The sequence below is a fragment of the Mustela lutreola genome, chromosome 2, assembly GCF_030435805.1.
Source record: "Mustela lutreola isolate mMusLut2 chromosome 2, mMusLut2.pri, whole genome shotgun sequence".
In the NCBI taxonomy this organism is placed as follows: Eukaryota; Metazoa; Chordata; class Mammalia; order Carnivora; family Mustelidae; genus Mustela; species Mustela lutreola.
In genome coordinates this window covers 6880600-6888268 of record NC_081291.1, presented here as the reverse complement: position 1 = coordinate 6888268, position 7669 = coordinate 6880600, and the positions used below count along the sequence as shown (strand labels likewise).

At 40.2% G+C, this 7669-nt stretch overlaps 1 pseudogene; it reads right to left on the bottom strand.

The window, feature by feature from the left end:
- Positions 1-6334: 6334 nt before the first annotated feature.
- LOC131823463 (olfactory receptor 7D2-like) lies at positions 6335-7278 on the bottom strand (annotated as a pseudogene).
- Between the last annotated feature and the right edge of the window lie 391 nt (positions 7279-7669).

Below are 7669 nucleotides of genomic sequence, written 5' to 3'. Positions count from 1 at the left end.
AGAGTTGCTCATAGTATGTTCTTATAATAGTTTGTATTTCTTTGGTGTTAGTTGTGATCTCTCCTCTTTCATTCATGATTTTATTTATTTGGGTCCTTTCTTTTTTCTTTTTGATAAGTCGGGCCAGGGGTTTATCAATTTTATTAATTCTTTCAAAGAACCAGCTCCTAGTTTCGTTGATTTGTTCTATTGTTTTTTTGGTTTCTATTTCATTGATTTCTGCTCTGATCTTTATGATTTCTCTTCTCCTGCTGGGTTTAGGGTTTCTTTCTTGTTCTTTCTCCAGCTCCTTTAGGTGTAGGGTTAGGTTGTGTACCTGAGACTTTTCTTGTTTCTTGAGAAAGGCTTGTACCACTATATATTTTCCTCTCAGGACTGCCTTTGTTGTGTCCCACAGATTTTGAACCGTTGTATTTTCATTATCATTTGTTTCCATGATTTTTTTCAATTCTTCTTTAATTTCCTGGTTGACCCATTCATTCTTTAGAAGGATACTGTTTAGTCTCCATGTATTTGGGTTCTTTCCAAACTTCCTTTTGTGGTTGAGTTCTAGCGTTAGAGCATTGTGGTCTGAAAATATGCAGGGAATGATCCCAATCTTTTGATACCGGTTGAGTCCTGATTTAGGACCGAGGATGTGATCTATTCTGGAGAATGTTCCATGTGCACTAGAGAAGAATGTGTATTCTGTTGCTTTGGGATGAAATATTCTGAATATATCTGTGATGTCCATCTGGTCCAGTGTGTCGTTTAAGGCCTTTATTTCCTTGCTGATCTTTTGCTTGGATGACCTGTCCATTTCAGTGAGGGGAGTGCTAAAGTCCCCTACTATTATTGTATTATTGTTGATGTGTTTCTTTGATTTTGTTATTAATTGGTTTATATAGTTGGCTGCTCCCACGTTGGGGGCATAGATATTGAAAATTGTTAGATCTTCTTGTTGGACAGACCCTTTGAGTATGATATAGTGTCCTTCCTCATCTCTTATTATAGTCTTTGGCTTAAAATCTAATTGATCTGATATAAGGATTGCCACCCTAGCTTTCTTCTGATGTCCATTAGCATGGTAAATTCTTTCCCACCCCCTCACTTTAAAGCTGGAGGTGTCTTCGGGCTTAAAATGAGTTTCTTGGAGGCAACATATAGATGGGTTTTGTTTTTTTATCCATTCTGATACCCTGTGTCTTTTGACAGGGGCATTTAGCCCATTCACATTCAGGGTAACTATTGAGAGATATGAATTTAGTGCCATTGTATTGCCTGTAAGGTGACTGTTACTGTATATGGTCTCTGTTCCTTTCTGATCTACCACTTGTAGGCTCTCTCTTTGCTTAGAGGACCCCTTTCAATATTTCCTGTAGAGCTGGTTTGGTATTTGCCAATTCTTTCAGTTTTTGTTTGTCCTGGAAGCTTTTAATCTCTCCTTCTATTTTCAATGATAGCCTAGCTGGATATAGTATTCTTGGCTGCATGTTTTTCTCGTTTAGTGCTCTGAAAATATCATGCCAGCTCTTTCTGGCCTGCCAGGTCTCTGTGGATAAGTCAGCTGCCAATCTAATATTTTTACCATTGTATGTTACAGACTTCTTTTCCCGGGCTGCTTTCAGGATTTTCTCTTTGTCACTGAGACTTGTAAATTTTACTATTAGGTGACGGGGTGTGGGCCTATTCTTATTGATTTTGAGGGGTGTTCTCTGAACCTCCTGAATTTTGATGCTCATTCCCTTTGCCATATTGGAGAAATTCTCCCTAATAATTCTCTCCAGTATACCTTCTGCTCCCCTCTCTCTTTCTTCTTCTTCTGGAATCCCAATTATTCTAATGTTGTTTCGTCTTATGGTGTCACTTATCTCTTGAATTCTCCCCTCGTGGTCCAGTAGCTGTTTGTCCCTCTTTTGCTCAGCTTCTTTATTTTCTGTCATTTGGTCTTCTATATCACTAATTCTTTCTTCTGCCTCATTTATCCTAGCAGTGAGAGCCTCCATTTTTGATTGCACCTCATTAATAGCTTTTTTGATTTCAACTTGGTTAGATTTTAGTTCTTTTATTTCTCCAGAAAGGGCTTTTATATCTCTCGAGAGGGTTTCTCTAATATCTTCCATGCCTTTTCGAGCCCGGCTAGAACCTTGAGAATTGTCATTCTGAACTCTAGATCTGACATATTACCAATGTCTGTATTGATTAGGTCCCTAGCCTTCGGTACTGCCTCTTGTTCTTTTTTTTGTGTTGAATTTTTACGTCTTGTCATTTTGTCCAGATTAGAGTAAATGAAGGGGCGAGTAAAATACTAAAAAGGTGGCAACAACTCCAGGAAAATATGCTTTAACCAAATTAGAAGAGATCCAAAATCGTGAGTGGGGAGAAAGGGGATAAAAAGAGGTTCAAAAAGGAGGAAAGAAAAAAAAAAGAAAAAAGAAAAAAAAAAAAAGAAAAGAAAAAAATTTTTTAAAAAAGAAAACACCTAAGAAAAATGTAAAAAAGAAAAAATATATATATTAGATAAACTAGTAAAAAATCGTTAAAAAAGAAAAAGGTAACAGTTAAAAAAAAAATTTTACCCGAAGGCGAGAATAAAAAAAAAAACAAAAAAAACAAAAAACAAAAAATGAAAAAGAAAAAATTAAGTTAACTGCAAGACTAAAAAAAAATCACAGGAAAAAAGCCATGAGTTCCGTGCTTGGCTTTCTCCTCCTCTGGAATTCTGCTGCTCTCCTTGGTATTGAAACCGCACTGCTTGGTAGGTGAACTTGGTCTCGGCTGGATTTCTTTTTGATCTTCTGGGGGAGGGGCCTGTTGTAGTGATTCTCAAGTGTCTTTGCCCCAGGCAGAATTACACCGCCCTTACCCGGGGCTGGGGTGAGTAATCTGCTCGGGTTTGCTTTCAGGAGCTTTTGTTCCCTGAGCGCTTTCCGTAGAGTTCCGGGGGACGGGAATACAAATGGCGGCCTCCTGGTCTCCGGCCCGGAGGAGCCGAGAGCCCAGGGCCCCACTCCTCAGTGCGCCCTCAGAGAACAGCGCCCAGTTACTCCCGTCTGCCTGACCTCCGGCCGCGCTCCGAGCTCACCGAGCCTGCGACCGGTTCAAGGTAACACCGAGCTGTGAGCTTACTGTCGGCTCTGTCTCTGTAGCCGGCTTTCCCGTTCCAATAGCCGCAAGCTCTGCGACACTCAGACACCCCCGATCCTTCTGTGACCCTGCGGGACCTGAGGCCACGCTGACCCCGCGTGGGCTTCGCCCCGGTTTAGCCTCTGGAGCGATGTCCCTCAGCAGAACAGACTTTTAAAAGTCCTGATTTTGTGCGCGGTTGCTCCGCCACTTGCCAGGAGCCGGCCCCTCCCCCCGGGGTCTATCTTCCCATCGCTTTGGATTCACTTCTCCTCCGGTCCTACCTTTCAGAAAGTGGTTGTTTTTCTGTTTCCAGAATTGCTGTTCTTCTTCTCTTCGATCTGCCGATGGATTTTCAGGTGTTTGCAATCTTTAGATAAGCTATCTAGCTGATCTCCGGCTAGCTGAAGCAGTCTCAGCTTGCTACTTCTCCGCCATCTTGACTCCTCCCCCCCAAAAAAAGATTTTATTTTTAAGCCATCTCTTCACCCAGTGTGGGGCTTGAACTTACAACCCAGAGATCAAGGATCTCATGCTCCACTGTCTGAGCCAGGCAGATGCCTCCTGTTATTTTATTTCTAAACAACTAGCTAATTGGGAGTGCGAAAACCATAATAAAATGGAAACTGTGCTTGACAGTTCTATTCCAGTGCGGGAAATTTGATGGCGATCATGTTTGTCCTCACAGTGGGAGTTCCTCTCTCCCTATGTATGATCTCATAGTTCACGTTTCCCTCTAAAAAATATCCCGTTAGAGTCTGAGCTACATGTTCTTTGCCAATCAAAATACTTAAATAGCAATTGTAAAGGGCCTGCTAAGTGTCTGATGGCACCCTCAGTCAAAGACTTGCTCTATCAGATATGAATATAAAAACACATAACAGTGTCAATAAAACCTACTAACAAAACCCATAGTAAACACCATGGTCTTTAACATTATTCATTTACTATGAAAAGCACCCCCTTACATGTGTTATCATTTTTATTTTAGAAATGAGTAACCGATGTAGAGAGAAGCTGACCGGCTTGCAAATGGCAGAGCTGGAATTGGACCAGATACCTGATTTCAGAATAGGTAGAAAAGGCAGTTTGAGAATTTGAAAATTAAAAGGTGACTTTGTAAGTCAGTGGGAAAGAGAGGAGGCACATAAAGTGTGAGAACAGATTTGTGTTTTCATTTGGAAAGAATAGATTTATACCACTCACTGAACAGAAATATATCATTGGTAGAGTACATTTTCGAAATGAAAAGACAAATCTGAACTCTAGGAAAGAACTGTTGAAAAATTTGTTTGTTATAATACATGGACAAAGATATTAACAGTATGATGCAAAATCCCAATCCAAATCATGTCCTATCAGAGATATGACATATCATACTGGAAAGAGATTGTCAATTATGACACTAAAGAAATGAGATTTTATATGCTAAAAACCCTATTCAAATTACCATTTTGGGAACTAGACTAATATTCTTGAGGGGTCCAGTTAGACAATGTGATATCTCCTACAGTCCTCTAGGTGGTTAATGCCAGTCTTATTTTAAGTTATACAGGACTCCAAGGCTACCATAGAAAGTATTACTTCTTCAGAGGAACTTACCTTCCATTGAAAGAGCATTTCTGGGAGCACCTGGGTTGTTCAGTCAGTTAAGTATCTTACTCTTGATTTTAGCTCAGGTCATGATCTTGAGCTGTGAGATTGACCCCTGCATTGGGCTAATGTGCTGGGCATGGAGTCTATTTAAAGCTGTCTCTTTCACTCTCCCTCGTCCCTCCCCACAACTCTCTCTTTAAAAAAGAGAGAGAGAGAGAGAGAGAGCATTTCTGGTACAATAATAAATTAATTCTCCTCTTTTAAGGATGTGAGTCCTGTACATATTAACATATATATGTACATGTGTATTTTTGTGTGTATAAGTATTAATGTGAAATTGAATTAAAGTTCTCAATAAAGAGTGGAAGGATCACAAAGGAATGAAAAAGGTGACCTCATATTTACTCTTAGTGTGACAGTAAAAATCATCAGAGTAGACAAATGCTCAAATTTGGATTTCCAGCTTTGGGATAGATAACAGTCAGAATAGGTTAGGCTCTATTGTTGAAAACAGCAACAGTGTGTGTAACAGAACTAAAATTTTTGATTTAATGAATAAATGATTTAAAGAACAAATTCTGGTTTAATGAAACAAAATCTTATTTCCTTTTCTTGAAAAGTGTCTACCAACTTGGGCAACCGTCCAGGGGAATCCCCCACGTATTGGCCAGCTTTCAAGACTCTTTGGATCTTGTGATATCTTCATCCACAATAGCTATATCAATGGAAGAATGAACATGAAGTATAATGTACCAGCTCTTCAACTGTTTCGGTCTAGAAGGGACCCACAACTTCCATTCATATTTTAGTGGACACATCAAAACCCATTATTACCACCTTTAACTTCAAGGGACAAAGAAAATGCCATTATTTGGGGTATCCAATAGGAGACGATAACCAGAAATATTGTCAACCAAGCAATAAAATTCACCATTGAACTGTACACATTGAAATCCATGTGAAAAGCTGGGCAGCCTGCTCTAAAAATATGGACTCAGGGTCAGAGTTCTGGATTTTAATCCTGGTCTTGCCACTTGGTCTCTCTGTAATGTTGGGAAAGATTTTTGAGCTCTTAGATTCTCAATTTCTGTAACTCTAAAATGAAGACAGTAATCATTCCCATTGAGGAAATCTTATAAGATAGTAGAGAGATGTTAACATAGGCTTCCCATATAATAAGTACTGAAACACTGACTGTATTTTGATATGTATTTTATCCAGTTAGAAAAACCCAAAACAGTGTTGGTAATACATGCACATGAACAACACAGATCTACAACAAAGCACATAGAAACAAGTTAAGATAAATTATTAATAGTTTAGCATTCTCTGCCAACATCTGAGATAACAAGGATAAAGTAAATGCTCCAAATCCAAGTTAGAACTCACTTGTGAGGAAGTAAGAGAGAAGATTGAGGACATACTTTTTGGACAGTGAAGAGGGCAGAAAGATCATCAGATAAATGACATGGAAGTTAATTGTTTAAAAGTGTGTAGAAACTAGGAGAGAGCAGTCATAGACTCTTCAGGATTAGGTGAAAGAGGATATGCAAGATTCAAGAGTAAACTTTAGAATCAAAGTTTTTTCCCTTGGGATCCAAAAAACTTCTTAATCCTGGGGCCAAGAGATCCATCACAGATAAGAGGTCACTCTACTGAGAAGCCTTCCCAAAGCCCCCTTCACATCCTTGTTCCTCAAGCTGTAGAGGAAGGGGTTCAGCATGGGGGTGACCACAGTGTACATCACTGAAGCCACAGAGACTTGCTGGGGGGAATGAGTTACTGCAGAAGTGAAGTAGACCCCAACACCTGTCCCATAAAATAAAGAAACTACTGAGAGGTGAGACCCACAGGTGGAAAACGCTTTTTGCTTCCTCCCCACCCCCAATGAAGACATCTTCCTAATGGATGAAGCAATCTGTGAGTAGGAGAAAAGGATCCCAACAAGGGGAAAAACAACCAGCACACCAGTCATAAAGTAGATCAGTGTGCTGTTCAGGAAGGTATCAGAGCAGGCTAGCTTGAGAATCTATGTCAATTCACAGAAGAAATGTGGAATTTCAAGATCTCTGCAAAAGCTTAGATGCATCATCAGAGAGATGTGAAGAAGGGATGTTATGACATCAATAAACCAGGTCATAAAAACCAGCAGGCCACAAAGGCAGGCATTCATGATGAGTGTGTAGTTCAGGTGGTGGCAGATGGCCACAAACCGGTCATAGGCCATTACAGTCAGGAGTAGAGTGTCCAGGATAGGAAAGAACATGGAAAAATAAACCTGTGAGAGGCAGTCCATGTAGGAGATGGCTTTGTTCTCTGTGTGGATGTTCAGCAGCACCTTGGGCACTATGGTGGTGCTGAAACGGATGTCGATCAAAGACAGGTTGGAGAGGAAGAAGTACATGGGAGTGTGGAGGTGGGGGTCAGAGCAGATGGCCAGGATGATGAGCAAGTTCCCAAGCACAGTGACTAAGAACATGGACAGGAACAGCCCGAATATGAAGGGCTTTAGTTCTGGATCCTCAGAGAGCCCAAGGAGATGAACTCTAAAATTCCTGTTCGGTTTCTTGCTTCCATGTACCTGATAGAACTACAAAGGAAGAGAACAGAGCAACATGAATGAGCAGCAAACTGGTACCCTCCATGTAATAAAAATGTTGGCCATGCCTTTCACTCAAGTTATTTATGAAGTCAGTCACTTTGTCTAAGTGTTGGGTCTCCTTTCATTTATAAGTGAAATCTGAAAAAAATGGAATCTCTTATGCCATCCACTTATCTTGAGCAAACTAAGTCAGCTAGAGAAGGACAAATATATGATTTCACTTGTATGTGGAATTTAAGAAACAAAACAAACAATTACAGTGGAAAGAGAGAGGAAACCCAGAGTGCCTGGGTGGCTCATTAGATTAAGCATCAGTTTTCAGCTCAGATCATGATCTTAGTGTCCTGGGTTCCAGGCCCATGTTGA